We start from the raw sequence: 14,026 nt of genomic DNA, 5'->3' as shown, positions 1-14,026 counted from the left end.
TAACAAAGAATTTTCTGAAGAGAGCAATAGTGCGTGGTGTCCGCATTCATCGGAAAGAAAGTCAGGCTTTGCACTAGGTACCTCTTTAACCCCCCCCCCCCCCCCCCTTAGCCTGGCTCCCTTGCTGGCGCTCTGTATCTCTCCTGCTAGTCAGCCACTAGTGGTTGTGACTATAACAATACAAACTTTGTCCTGCTGGAGGTGTAAAGACTAAAAAGAGAAAAAAGGATATCAGTAGGAGGTGTAGTGGAAGAAGCTTTTTAAAAAATGACAGATGTAAAGACAGTACTGGCATCCAGATCATGGAGGAGCTAGCAGAGTAGGTGGAGATTCTGATCAGATCTGGTTAAAGGCATAGGCTGAGTATCTCCAAATATGAGCAATTGGAGCACCCACAATCCAGCGTCTGTGGGAAGATTTGCTAAGGGAAATGGGGAGCAACCAGGAGGGTATTCTGCAAGTATGCCTCCCACCCACGCCCCCCCCTAAACTAACACACATGCACACACTTGCGTGTTTTCTCTTTCTCTCTCAAAGCTACTCCTGCAGCAAGTCAGGAAAGGAGGATAGAAATGTATCTAGATGTTTCATTCATTTCAGATAAGAAAGCAAAACCAGAATAGGGGTGACGGCTGTTAGGTTCCTCTTTCAAATCCTGTGTTACTTGGATTTAGCTCTATGGGTTTGCTAAACTTGCTTAATTGGCTGCTTAGGCTGGTGTGAAAGGAGGAAGGAAAGGAGAGCTAGCTCCATCTTTGGGGCCTTGTGAGTGAGAAGGTGGGGGAAGACCCACTTACTTCATCAAGAAGCAGGATGTGTTTTCTTAAATGGTTTTCATTTTACAAATCCCGCCTGTTTGAAGAATTCCATTTGATTCTGAGGGCTATTTTGCTAAGATTTCTCCCACCTACTAAAAAAAGAGCCCTTATTTTTTTTCTCTCCCTAAAATGGCTGTTGTCTTGTATTAAATATGGAATGATTAATTACTAGGGAATTAAAGAACTGGATAGAGGTAAACCATTATTGACTATTGAGCTGTGCAGGGTTGCAAAGGATGCAAGTGTCCATGACAGTCAGACTTCATTTACTCTGTCCTGAAAGCTTCACAGGGCTGGAAGAGGAGAGTAATGAATTAAAAGAATATGAAGGCTGTTCTTTATATCTATCTGTCTATCAATCTGTCTATCTACCTATCTACGTACCTATTTATCCATCTGTCTTTCTATTCTTTCTATTTTATCATTACTATTGAATGGTTTCTGCTATATCATTTTGGATTTAAGATTAAGAGCTAGCTAACCATTTTGTTGACCATGAAGGGGAAGAGAAGTGATAGCAGTGCTTTTACTCCAAATAAAATTACAGAAGAAAGATGAAGTATAGTCAGAACTGTACGCAGGATTTACATTAATTGCTTTTTCAAGCTTACTGTTTTGAAAAAAAAAAAAAAAATTCCAAGAGAGCTTCAGCATTTTGTTAGCAAGCTATATTTAACATGTTTTTTATCAGACAAAAATAGACTTTATTTATCTTGCAAAGTAAACGCATGGTTTCTTCCCTCTCAGTATTTAACCTGTTTCTTTGAAAAGAAAAATAAATGATGATAAAAGCTCTGCAGATCCAATGAGGTTACATTCCTGCTTTAAAGCAAGTTAAAGCATTCATTTAGGTCATGGATGTGTTTCTCCCAAAGTAAGTGCATTATAGGACTTTGCCATCTGATTTTTGTGTTGCAATTCAGTGAAAGGAGCCCTTTCTCCATAACACCTTCAGGTAGAGAGAGCATAGCATGGAGGTAAGTAGCAAGCGGTCTACCCCATCAGCATGGAAATAACCAAGGTCCAGGCTGAAATAGAAATTAAATCTGGAAAAAGAAATACACGATTAAAAGAGGGTGGTAGAGCACCAATCTTGCATGTTTTGTATTTTTGCAGTGTGAATGTATGTTGCTTCTAACCAAAAATTAAATTGTTGCTTTACATTTGCTGAGCATTTAGGAATCAACGTGTTGCAATCTCTTTCTTCTTCCTGTGCCTTTCATCCTCCCCCCCACAGCCACTTTTTTTCTTATAAGGGATAGATGTCTCTCGCCAAAACATCTTCCAGTATTGCCCATACCTCATACTTAGACCCCTCATCATAACCTCTACCAGATAGTCTCCCATCTGATCAAATTCTCCTGCTCCCTCTTGTGGCAAATATTCTCCCTGACTTTCCCTAGATTTCAGAGTCACAGCTAACATCATTCACAGCTCCCTTAGCTGCCTATCACTTGGGTTCTAATCTCAGTAATACTTGTGACTAACCAAGCCAGTGGGTTGATGAACTAGCCATTTCAAGTTTTCTCTCTGAACAAAGGGATGTCTATGCCCTGGAGACATACTTGAGATTTAGTGGAAGTAAATGTCAGATGCTTTGTGACCCATTAGGATGGAATAGATTCGGGAAATGTGAGCTTTCAGAGTTGGCCTCTGAGATTTTGATTTGGACTCAGAGCTAGTCCGGTGGGGCCTCATTAAATGCAGTGAGATGATTTTCAGTTTTCTTTCTTTCTCTTCCAAAAGATACCTCTTTCCCTGTGTGTCTGGGTCTGTCTCTCTCTCTCTCTCTCTCTCTCTCACTGCCTCCTTCCCTCCCTCCTTAGACTCTAATGCGTGCGCGTGTGCGCGCGCGCACACACACACACACAACACAAAATATATTTTCTACAACACATATTTTGAAGACTTAAACTCAGTCAATAATTAGGTTCTCAGTAAAGTTTGTAAATCAAACAACCTATTTTCTGAATTGGAGACTTCTAGGGTAAGCTACTCTCATTGGCATGTTTTCATCAAGAGCAGGTCAGAATACAAATGAGGAGATTGGGTGCCTTCTTCCAGTGTGTTGACTCAACTTGGAAGACAGTTGCTTGCAGCCCTTGCTGCCTCAAGTGTTTTGTGTAGACTCTCCTTGCTGACGACTCTTATTGAACTCTAAGTGTTTTATATCCACTCTGTGATAGTCCTTTGATCTGCCTAGCCAAGAGAGTGTAGTACAGAACAAGAGAGACAAAGGTTCAAGAGAATCACATTTTCTCGCTATCTGAAACCTTCTAGCCAATTTCAGGAGGAGGAGGAGGAGGAGGACGTGTGGAAGGAGAAAAGTCCTGACTGGCAGCTGAAGTGAAGGAAATGTGTTTGTGGTCAAGGGCAAGTGCATTATAGGCAGCCAACTGTAAAGTGATCTGGGGGGGGGTGCAAAACATCCTTGGGGTGGAAGCATTTATCCATCCACCAGCATAAGATCAGAAATTCTCCCTATTAGACATTGATTCGAATAAAGTAATTCTATCTAGTAGATCCCTAATAAAATGCAATGACATCACTTAGGAAAGAGCTACCTTTAATTCTTATAGACCACTGGCATTTGTTTGTCTGCTAACTTGTATTGGTTTATCAGGTCAGCTGACAGAAAAGTCCTGAGGGCCTGGAACACAGGAAGATAAAGAGGAAGTGAAAGTAGTTTGAAACTGGGTTGGTGCCCAGTTTGTGCCCTCAGAGGCTCCTTCTGGTGGGGAAGTGTGAGGACCTGCGTGCCCAGCAACGGGGCTGCTGACGGAGGGAGTTGAGAGTAGCCAGACAGAGACAGCGATGCACTCCCACGCTGAAATTTTACTTCTGGGGCAGCAAAGGTATCAAAAATTTGATCCTTTCTGGAAAATGTAGCCTTTCGAATTCTTCTGAGAATGGGCAAATTATGATCTCCAGTGAGAAATGATATCCTTAAAATCTTGAATGGCTTCTACAATATGCCGTTTTGGAATATTCATACCAGTAACCTATAAAATACACATGCGATACCAATTCAGACAAATGGTTTCTTGCATATATAATAGAGATAGAAAAATAAATTTAAATATTAGAGTTCATCTTAATTTAAAAAAAGACCTAAAACATAATCACTCAGTGGATGTCATTACATGTGAAGTCAGAATAATTAATAATTTCTTCATGGAATCTAATGTGAGATGAAGTCAGACAGACAAGAGGGTGATTCAGCAATTTACTACAAACAAACCGTGATATTTATTGAGCGCTCACTGTATGCAAGGCACTGCCCTGGGCTTTTCAGAGAATGCAGATGATGAAGAGGAGTTATTTGACATTTGCTGATTGCCCATTGTATGCCCAGGGCCAATTTAAGCACTCTGAATGTGTTTTCTCATTTAATGCTTATAAGTGCCCTGCAAGGAAGCATCCTTATCGTGATATAAAAATGAAGACTATGGCTCTGTTAAATAACTTACTTGAGGGTTAATAGGTGATAGTACGAGTTTTTGATGCTGTTCAAAAGCCATGTTCTTTGCGCCATGTTCTCTATTCTTAAGGATGTCATGGTCTAGAACACCTAAATGCTGAGCCAACTGGGAAATATTGCTACAACTGTCTAATGAGCAAAATGCTGTAGAGTTGAAAGGAAGAAGAGAATATTGGAAGAGGCTTCATGGGGGAGGAGGCATTTCAGTTTATTTTCAAAGAGTGAAAAAGGCTTCTAAAATAAATAAAGCCAGGGCGCCTGGGTGGCACAGTCGGTTAAGCACCCGATTGATTCTTGGTTTCGGCTCAGGTGATGATCTTAGGGTCGTGAGATCCAGCCCCGTGGCCAACCCCGTGTGGGGCTCCGCGATCAGATTCAGCTTGAGACGCTCCTCTGCTCCTCCCCACTACCCCCCACTGCCCACGCACACACAGGCGCTCGCTCTCTCTCAAATAAATAAATAAATCTTTAAAAAAAATAAATGAAGCCTAGCTATTTTTGAAGCATGTAAACCAGCCCCAGCTAATTTATGACAAGGACAACCCTGGGGCAACATTAGGGCCATTTCCAGGCTTTTCAGATCAGCTGTGTGTCCCAGTCAGAACCATGCCATGGGAACCGTGGATCTGGAACAAAGGATAACATACGCCACTGCTCACATGCATTTTACAAGTGAAGCCAAAATTCAGGGTGAATTTCCAGCATGGCCTTTAAAGAGAGATACTGTAACAGTCTGAGAGGTCAGACAAGGGACATACCACCTGCCATCCTCTTCCTCCCTTAAATTTGATGGTTATGTTTTCTGGGCCATTACAGGTGATTTTCCTTTCTTTTTTTTTTTTTGGCACCAAATGGCTCTGGTGCTTTCTCCCTTGAGATTCTTGAACTCCTGCTCATTTCCACTTCCCCATAAAGCACAGGACCCAGGGCCCGCTGCAGTTCTGTCTGCCCTGCTCGATGTAGAGCATCTAGTTCCAAGAGCAAGTTTAGAGAATCAGACTGCTTATCCTTGCCCGCAAACCTAAACTTCTGGCATAGACCCACGGTAGAGCCCCCAAAGTGAACAGCATTTGGGCAGAGGTGAAAGGATAGAGTTTGGAGATGTGCTAAGTCATATATCATATGTCTCTCAGAAGTTCCAAGTCACTCTTCCAAAATAACCTACCTGCCAGATGTTGGGGGACGTGAGCTCCCTAAAGCTGAAATTTGTGAATTGGTCCTGGGCAGAGTTGGTGGCTCATTTTCCCCTGACTCCTCACTGCCTCTCTCCTCCTGGCCCTGCACCTGTCAACAACCCCTTCTAAGAGCTTCTCCTTCTCTGTGCTCTTGCTGCTTAGAACCATAGCTAGCTCTGGAAGGAACAGCAGAGATCAAATAGTTCTTTCTAAACAAATGAGCATATGAAGGCCACATGAAAATAAATGACTTTTGAGAGTGAAATAGGAGATAGTTGAATTCAGATCTAGGGTCCTGAGGTCATGTCACCAAAGTCACATCTTCCTTTTTTGTCTGATAAGTGGAAGGCCTCCAGGAATGCATCTGTGTTTTCTGGCCTCAGGAGTCCCTGGGTGTCTCCTAATGATTCCCCAAGGTGGAAAGAGAATGGTGACTTTGGCTTCTAGATTGAAGGTATTGATAAAAAAGTGAGGGACCCTGGAATACTCAGGCTAAAGTTCTCTGAAGTCAACAGGCATATCATGACAGTCATTACATTTATTTGGATTCAACAAATGGCATATTTAAGATCGTGCTGGGTACTTCACTTCTCTGTGCCTCATTCTGCTCATCTATTAAATGGGAATGACAATAGTAAAAAGCCATGTGGGGTTTTTTTGAGGAATGATACATTAATACTTGTAAAACATTTGGAACAGTTTCTGGCACGTGAGTGCTTAATAAGGATTTGTTCTTGAGATGAATAGTGAGAGAGTCTCTGTCCCTGCCTGTGTGCCTTTATATGAACATGCTAACTGTGGGAGGTTGCCATGCAGAGGAGGAAGATAAGGACACATATAATGACATATACCAGAGGTCACAAACCTGTTTTTCAAAGGGCCACATAGTAAGCATTTTTCGCTTCGTGGGCCACAGGATCCGTGACAATTACTCGACATAGCTGTGTCACACCCATTGACAATCCTTAAATGAATGGGCATGCTGTGTGCCATAAAACATTATTTATTGACACTGAAATTTGAACACCATATAATTTTCACATCATGAAACATTGGTTTTTTTCATTGTTTCAATTATTTAACAAAGTAAAAAAAAAAATTAATGAAATGGGCCTTAGAAAAATAGGTGGCAGGCTACGTTTGACCTGTTGGCCCGAGTTCACCGCCTCCTGACACACAGCTAGACTGTGAGAGATACAAAGGCAATATCAGTGAGCTTGAAGAATCCTAGCAGTTGGAGTTGGTGTTGTGCAAAGAGAGGTGGCCTAGAAACTGAGACCTTGTTTTAGAGCCTAGCTCTGTCAGATCTGAGATGTGTGCCTTTGAAAATGTCTTTAAAGTTATCATGGCCTGAGTTTTTGTGTTGGGAAAAGGGGGGTAGAGGCAGAGTTAGGTGGCTTTCAGGGGCCTTCCTAGCAGTAAAAGCAGTTTTATGAAGGGAAATTGGACATTTAAGATGGATCATGGAGGGCAGGTAGAAAAGCATGAGAAAGGAAAACATGGTACATATTTGGGTAATTTTTATTTAGTAGCTCAGTTGATTACTAGGAACAGTAACCTGGGAATGTAGACATGTGCTGTATTATGGATGATGACCCTGAATGCCAAATTGAGGGATTAAGGTATTAGGTATTCCTATTGTTAGCAAAATTCCCCAGTTTTACAGATCAAGTTGAGAAAGGGAAAATGCCTTGTACAAGGCCACAGGACTGGTACTTGAGAGCTGAGACCAGCACTCATTTCTTTTGGACCCCAGACCAATGATCCTTCTGTCCACCACATTGCCCCCAGCACAGTGGTAGAATGAAATTAACTGCAATTACATGATTGTGACCTCCGAGGGGCAAGTCTCAAAAAAATAACAGAAGCCAATTTGAGTGTTTTCTTTTTTTAAAAAGAGATTTATTTATTTATTTATTCCAGAAAAAGAGAGAGAGAGAGGAGGGGGAGGGAGAGAGAGAGAGAGAAAGAATCTCAAGTAGACTCCCCACTGAGCAAGGAGCCCCATGTGGGGCTCAATCCCAGGATCCTGAGATCATGATCTGAGCTGAAGTCAAGAGTCGGCTGCTTAACCAACTGAGCCACCCAGGTGCCCACCCACCCTGTGCACCGCTTCCCCATCCCCGCTTTGAGTATTTTCTAAACATGATCTCATCCCCCCCGCAGCATATCTAAGAAGGTAGGTCTGTGAGTAACCCCATTACAAACTTGCAAAAAGTTTAACCCAAGACCTGGCCCTCCAACAGTCTTTGGCCTGGCTTCCTGCTATCTTTATTTTCAGCTCACATGTTATTTCTTAGCAAAAAACCTTCCCTAATACCCTAGTAGGTCAGGTCCTCCATTACTTAGTCTTGGAGGACAGTGTTTTTGCCTTTACAACATTTAGCAGAGTTGATAATGATGTTTCTTTTGGAAATAACTTAAATTAATGTCTGTCTTCTGTCTTCCCAGCTACATAATACATTCCAGGAGGGGAGAGATTGTGTCTGTTTACTTCATGGCTCTAGCCCCAGTGTCTCTCCCACTCCAGACACGTAATAGACATTCAGGGTTTGTTGAATGAATGAGTAACTGAGTGTTCTCGCGTAAGTCATTGATATCGATGAAAGCAGTCCTTGCTTAAAAGGCAGAAGTTACTGTCTTCACTTGCTAATGAAATAATTAAATGATTGGCATTTCTTCCTCCACTGACTTTTTTTCTCAACTCTTCCAGAGAAGGTGGATTCTTCAAATATTCTTCAAATATAGGTATATGGGATTGGTGTAAAGGGCATATTCATTAGATTCTTTATCTAGTGGAGAAACTATGTTTCATAAACTGTGCTCAGGGATTTGTATAAAAATTTCATGTTTTCCTATAAGCTACTCAATTATTCCTATAAATACTAAAGTTTGGCCAGTTCCTTTCTAAGCTGCTTCCATTTAAAAAAATTTATTTGTTCTATGTATATAAATACCTGGTCTTAGAGCCATGTCACTGTGTGTATTGTCAGAAACTTTAGAAAATGGTTGCACAGAATACTGATGAAGGGTCACCATTACATGAGCATCTATTAACTTGAATTTTAAAAAAATATTTTTTTCTTCTTTCTTCTGCTTTTTTCAAGAGCATCTTATTCTTTCAAGGACTGTGATTTGACACTATGCAGAAAAATTTAAAAGACTTACAAACTTCAAGTTGATAGGGTTCCATCTTCTGAAAAGCAATCTACTTGAAGATGAAGCTTAATGACTCAGGGAAAAAGCTGATGAAATTCACCAGCCTCTGCTCACATAACCAGCATTTTCCTTGTTAAGAAAGCTTTTTTTTTTTTTTTAAAGGCATTCTGGATGTTCCTATCACATAGCTTGAAGTTAGATTCTGTATTAAACATCTCTAGTCCCAAGAGACAGACTAGAATGCAGAAAGTGACTACAAAGATTTACCCTTGAGTTGAGGTGAACAAAGGGAGTGGTGATACCCCCATAAAGACCTTATGATTTAAAGAGCACAATTTTCGGGGCACCTGGGTGGCTCAGTTGGTTAAGCGACTGCCTTCAGCTCAGGTCATGATCCCAAGGTCCTGGGATCGAGCCCCGCATCGGGCTCCCTGCTCGGCCAGAAGCCTGCTTCTCCCTCTCCCACTCCCCCTGCTTGTGTTCCCTCTCACACTGTGTCTCTCTCTCAGGAAAACACAGATGCATTCCTGGAGGCCTTCCACTTATCAGACAAAAAAATAAAATAAAATAAAGAGCACAATTTTCCTCACCACCCAAGGATTCAGGTTTGGGGTTTATGTTTCTACATATTGTCTACTTTATTCAGGAATTGTGCATGGAACCTGGATAGAAGGTCTCCAAAGACTTCCATTTATCCTGGGTCTTTGTCACGTATTGGTGTAGTGTCCTAGCAGTCCTTAGCTGTTTCAGTTTAAAGAGGGCAGAACTAGCCCTTGGCAAAATGATGAAGTAGATGTAAGTTACTCCCAATGCTTTAACCTCCTCTTTTTGGGGCCCCTGTGATCTCCTGTTAGGGTCCATTCTTCTCCGTCGTCCTCTCTCCTGTCTCCCCCCAAACTCACCAAGGGGCTCCATATTTTGATTTGAAAGCCCTTCTGATATATTATTTCACATTGACATTTTACTGATAACGGCAAGAAACACTATCTTCTAATTTTTAGGCACTACCTTTGGTCAAGTACCTTGTCTCAGTGCTCTGCGGTCTGTATTTGCTAAAGTTACCCCACGCCCCTTCTTCTCTCTACCCAGTTCTGCCCTTTATGTCAGTGCCCCTAAGGGGTGGTGCCAAGACTGCCTATATCGAATCAGCTGGGGTGCTTATTAAAGTTCAGATTTGGGTTTCCTCTTTAGAGCTGCCGTATGTCTGATGGTAGTAGCATCCAGTTATCTGCATATTAATGAAGTTCCCAGGTGATTCTTAGGTGAACTTAAGTTGAAGAAGCAGCGCTCTATGCCTTTATGCACATCATTCCTTCCTTCTGGAATGTCCTCTCACTCTCTCCAACTTTCGTCATCCTTCCAATCCTCTCCTTTTAGGGAATCTTCCATATCCTTCCTAGTACTCATGGCCATTTGAGTAACTAGTTGAGTTGCTTGAACACTGTCAGTTCATCAGGCACATGTGCAATTATCTCTGTAAGCCCCTCAGTGTTTGGTTTGGTGCTTTGCGCACAGATGCCACTCAATGAATGCTTGATGAATAAATGACTGGTTCACTTTCTAGAAGTAGAAATATAGAGGGCTGTCCTTCACTCAGAAAAAACACACACACGTTTCTTAAGGTGAAATGTCAACAAGCTAGCGTGGAAAATATTTTTAGGTAGTAAATCTTTTTTGGTGACCTAGATACAAACGCATGCATGTGACCTCATTTTTTAGTTCCCAGCGTGGAAGGTCAGACATCAAAGAAAGTTGGCTCTTTCTCTTCATGGTGGATGGTGAACAAATTATTATCTGAAATAGTTATTATTGTCCATCACAAGGCTCCTGAAAGATGCAGAGTACAGACAAGGTGATCCGAGGCCCTGACTCCGGGAGTTCATGACACTTGAAAACCCTGGGTGGTAGAACTGTAGGCTGAGCAGTCTGAGGTTTCTAGAAGCCTGGTTGTGTTAACCCAAGAGCTCAGGTGCATTAACCTGGGAATGAGGTGGTCCACTTTGAGTGTGTCAAGGTGTACCCATGATCTCACTCTCTGAATGCCCGGAAGGTCTCTCCTTTTCTGGGATTCTCTAGCAATGAAAGAGTTCTGTACCAGAAAGGAGACTCACACCTTGACTTTTGTAATACCCCACTAGAATGTGAGCTTCTTGGAGAATATTATCTTATTCATCTTTTTAACACAGTATCTGGCATATGTGAGTGGCTAAGAAAGCTTGGCAGACAAAACCATGAATGAATGTGTTGTTTTCCTGTCACTTTGAATTACTTACTGGTTTAAAATTAAAAAAAAAAAAAAAAAAGTCTTTACCCCAAGACAGTAGATTTGTGAGCTCTGTTGAAATTCTTGAAAAAAAAAATACTGATTTATTGCTATTAGAGCAAAGTATTCACTTGTTATGCTAAAATTCAGGATCATTCTCCCCAACTCCACCCATCTTTTATTTTAGTTTTGCTTGCCCACTACTAGGATTCCTTTCTCCATTTTCTTTTCTCCTGACCAAATGGAAAAACCTTGAGATTATTACATGACTTTGGAGTGATTTCAGACCTCAGATTTTAGCTGATGATCCCCCAAATGGATCATCTTTCCCTTGCTACGTGATGAATAGGAGTGCTTATAAAACCCTTACTCAGCGGGTGGGGAGGCATGAGACAGGAGAGGCAAACTTGAATGCTCTTGAGAAGGTAGTGCAAACTACATACATTTATTCAGGGGGAAAGCAGGGCAGCATGGAAAGGTTATTCTGCACTAAGTATCTAAGTAGGGAGCTCTCTGCTACCAGAGAACAGTATTGTTCACCTAGGTAGCGAAAACAAACAAAAAGATGCTGCCATTTTGGAAAGCACGATGGCATAACTAATGCGAAGTGCCTGGATCAAAATCCTAGTTCCCTTCTGTTTGTACGACGTTAGTCAGTTTACTTTTATGAACCATTTATTTTTCTCATTTCTAAAATGAGAACGATAATACCTCCTTCCGGTATTGTTAGAAAGGTCAGGGACAGTGAATGCAAAGCAGTCAGTGAAGCACCCGGGACAAAGCAAGTGCTCAGTCAATGGTTTCAGTCATTATTGTCATAAATGCCAATTTATGACAGTAAGTGGGGCCCTTACTCTGTCCTTGGCACTGGCAAAATGAATCTGAGGACAGTCCTGGCCCAAGATTAGCAGAGCAGCTTCCCTTTGAATTCCTCTTTATTTATTTAGTATTGAAAGACTCTCTTTATTCCCCAGCTTTCTTTCTCTTACTCCTATTTCCATGCCGGTATGCAGAGTTGATATATTTAAATTCGTGATGCACTTTCCCTTTTATGAGGCTTCTATAATGGAGCTCATTTTTGGTTGGTGCTTGACCAGATGTCTTCTTACTGCACTGGAAGGAGAAGATACGCTTTGTTGAGGATGTCTGAAATATCAGGACCCTCTCAACAGAGCAGATGAACTTGGCATTCCAAAAGAAATCAGCAAGCTAGGGCTCATGGAGGAGGACCCGCCCCCAGGTTGTGGGGGGAGATATCAGAGCCCCATCTCCTCTATGCTGGAGGTCAGTTTTTCCAGCCTGAGGTTCTCTGCCCATGAGCCTGAATCACATTTCCTCTCCTCCACTTAGTACTGCCATTGGCTTTTCAGTGTTATACTGGCATCTGCTCATTTTAGGGGCGTCTGCTTCACGCAGGGCACATTTTTAAATGCAAATGCCTAGTCCCAGCTCCCAGATTCTGATTCACCTTCAGAGATTTGGTGAATCAGCACATGACCCGATGAGAATTATTTTATTCATTCAATAAGCGGGTGCTATGTATCATTTATGTGCCAGATTCTGCTCCAGGAACTGGAGATCCATCAATGAACAAAAGAGACAGAAATCTCCTCCTATACGGAGTTTACATCTATCAGAGAAAGAAAGGCAATAAACAGAGCCATGAGATAAATTATATTAGCACATAAAGAGGAAGAAGTTCTACATAGAAAAACAAAGTAGGGGAAAGGGCCATGGATTACATCTCATGACTTTTCAATAAGTTATTCATTATTTAAAATCCTAAATTCATCTCTCTGTTTTTGGCCGCCTTGCCTGACCATCACCCCAGTGGCTTCCTTTGATGAATGAGGTGAGCGTTTCCTGCCATGGCACAGGATCCTGACTGGAGTCTCGTAGGTTCAACCAGACAGCGTGAGCCCCTTAAGTGACCTCTCGCTGCCTGTACTTTAGAGGACCTGTCCCAATTTATTAAGCAACAAAGAGGAATTTCTCTCTTTGAAAATAAAAAAAAAGTAATAGCAGAGAGTCCTTGTGGGAAGAGAGCTCCATCGTAACACGGGGTCACAGTCTGTTGGCCAGATCAGTAATTCGCACCCTAGATGGATGGCCAGGTAAGGAAAGTCATCCTCTGGCATCATCTCTTTGTCTAAAAGCATTTGAAAGTGCTTGTCTCGGTAGTGGATAAGAACTTAGGGTTGCTTTAATGTTGCCTTAGAAACAAATTAATGGCTTTGCTTTGATGCTTTCAGTCAGCAAGAATTACATAGAAGGGAATTCCAGGTCCTGATGAGGGAGAGTCAAGGAGTTCCTTTGAATCACCCCAGCTGACAATCAATAGAACGAGATTCAGCCGCCTTGCACCTGGGGCTGGTGGGAATGCCAAGCGTATTTCTTCTCTCTGAGCCAGGTCCTCCTTGGTGGTCAACCCTGGCTCCAGCTTCCCACAAGGAACCCATTGCTCTGCTGCCTGATGTCTCTTCAGGCCTCTGCAGTTGGGGGGGGCTCTTCCTCACTCTTTACAAAGGCAGTTTGCCAAAAATCTGTCTTGCAGGTGCATGTTCTCTTCCTCTGACCTCTCCCTTCAACACTGGTGTCTTAGCTTTTTCAGTTGGATCTCTTTTCCCTGTCCTTCATTATGTGCCTTTCACATCTGTACCCTGCAGGTGCTGGGGTTGTCTGTTGGATTCAAAATAAATAGTGAGCAGAAGACAATCTGGGTCTTCTTGCTATGGTGCTGAAGGCTCATTTGGATGACACAATGGCTATTCCTAAGCAAGAACTGGCTGAGGACGTAAGAGTTGATCTGAAAGCACCGTGAAAACCAGCCTACCCTTGTTACAGAGTTCAGGAGATCAGGGCAGAATATAAAAAAAGCCAGGCAGCAGAACAACATACTAGCAGCCTCTATTTCCTGCTGAATTTTTATGGAAATACACATTTGAGGAGACAGTGGGGAGGGTCAGGTAGATCTGCTTGAATCTGATGATGGAGGAAAGACCCTGAAAGGAAAGAATGAAGAAGGCCATTTCATTTAGATGATATCTGTCCCCCCTCCTCCCAAACATTTGAATTTGATATTAATATAAGAAAGAAACTGAAGTCCAGAGAATTCTTTCCAGTTGCTGCA

General features: G+C 42.1%; 1 protein-coding gene across 20 annotated transcripts in view; it reads left to right on the top strand.

Annotated features, from left to right (window-relative positions):
• Window positions 1–14,026, top strand: part of SLC8A1 (solute carrier family 8 member A1) — a 372,498-nt gene that overhangs the window by 53,133 nt on the left and 305,339 nt on the right. The window lies entirely within an intron of this gene.

This window comes from Phoca vitulina, unplaced genomic scaffold (genome assembly GCF_004348235.1).
Source record: "Phoca vitulina isolate PV1807 unplaced genomic scaffold, GSC_HSeal_1.0 scaffold12, whole genome shotgun sequence".
Classification (NCBI taxonomy): Eukaryota; Metazoa; Chordata; class Mammalia; order Carnivora; family Phocidae; genus Phoca; species Phoca vitulina.
Note: the sequence above shows the minus strand (reverse complement) of the source record. Positions and strands in the feature narration are given on the sequence as shown.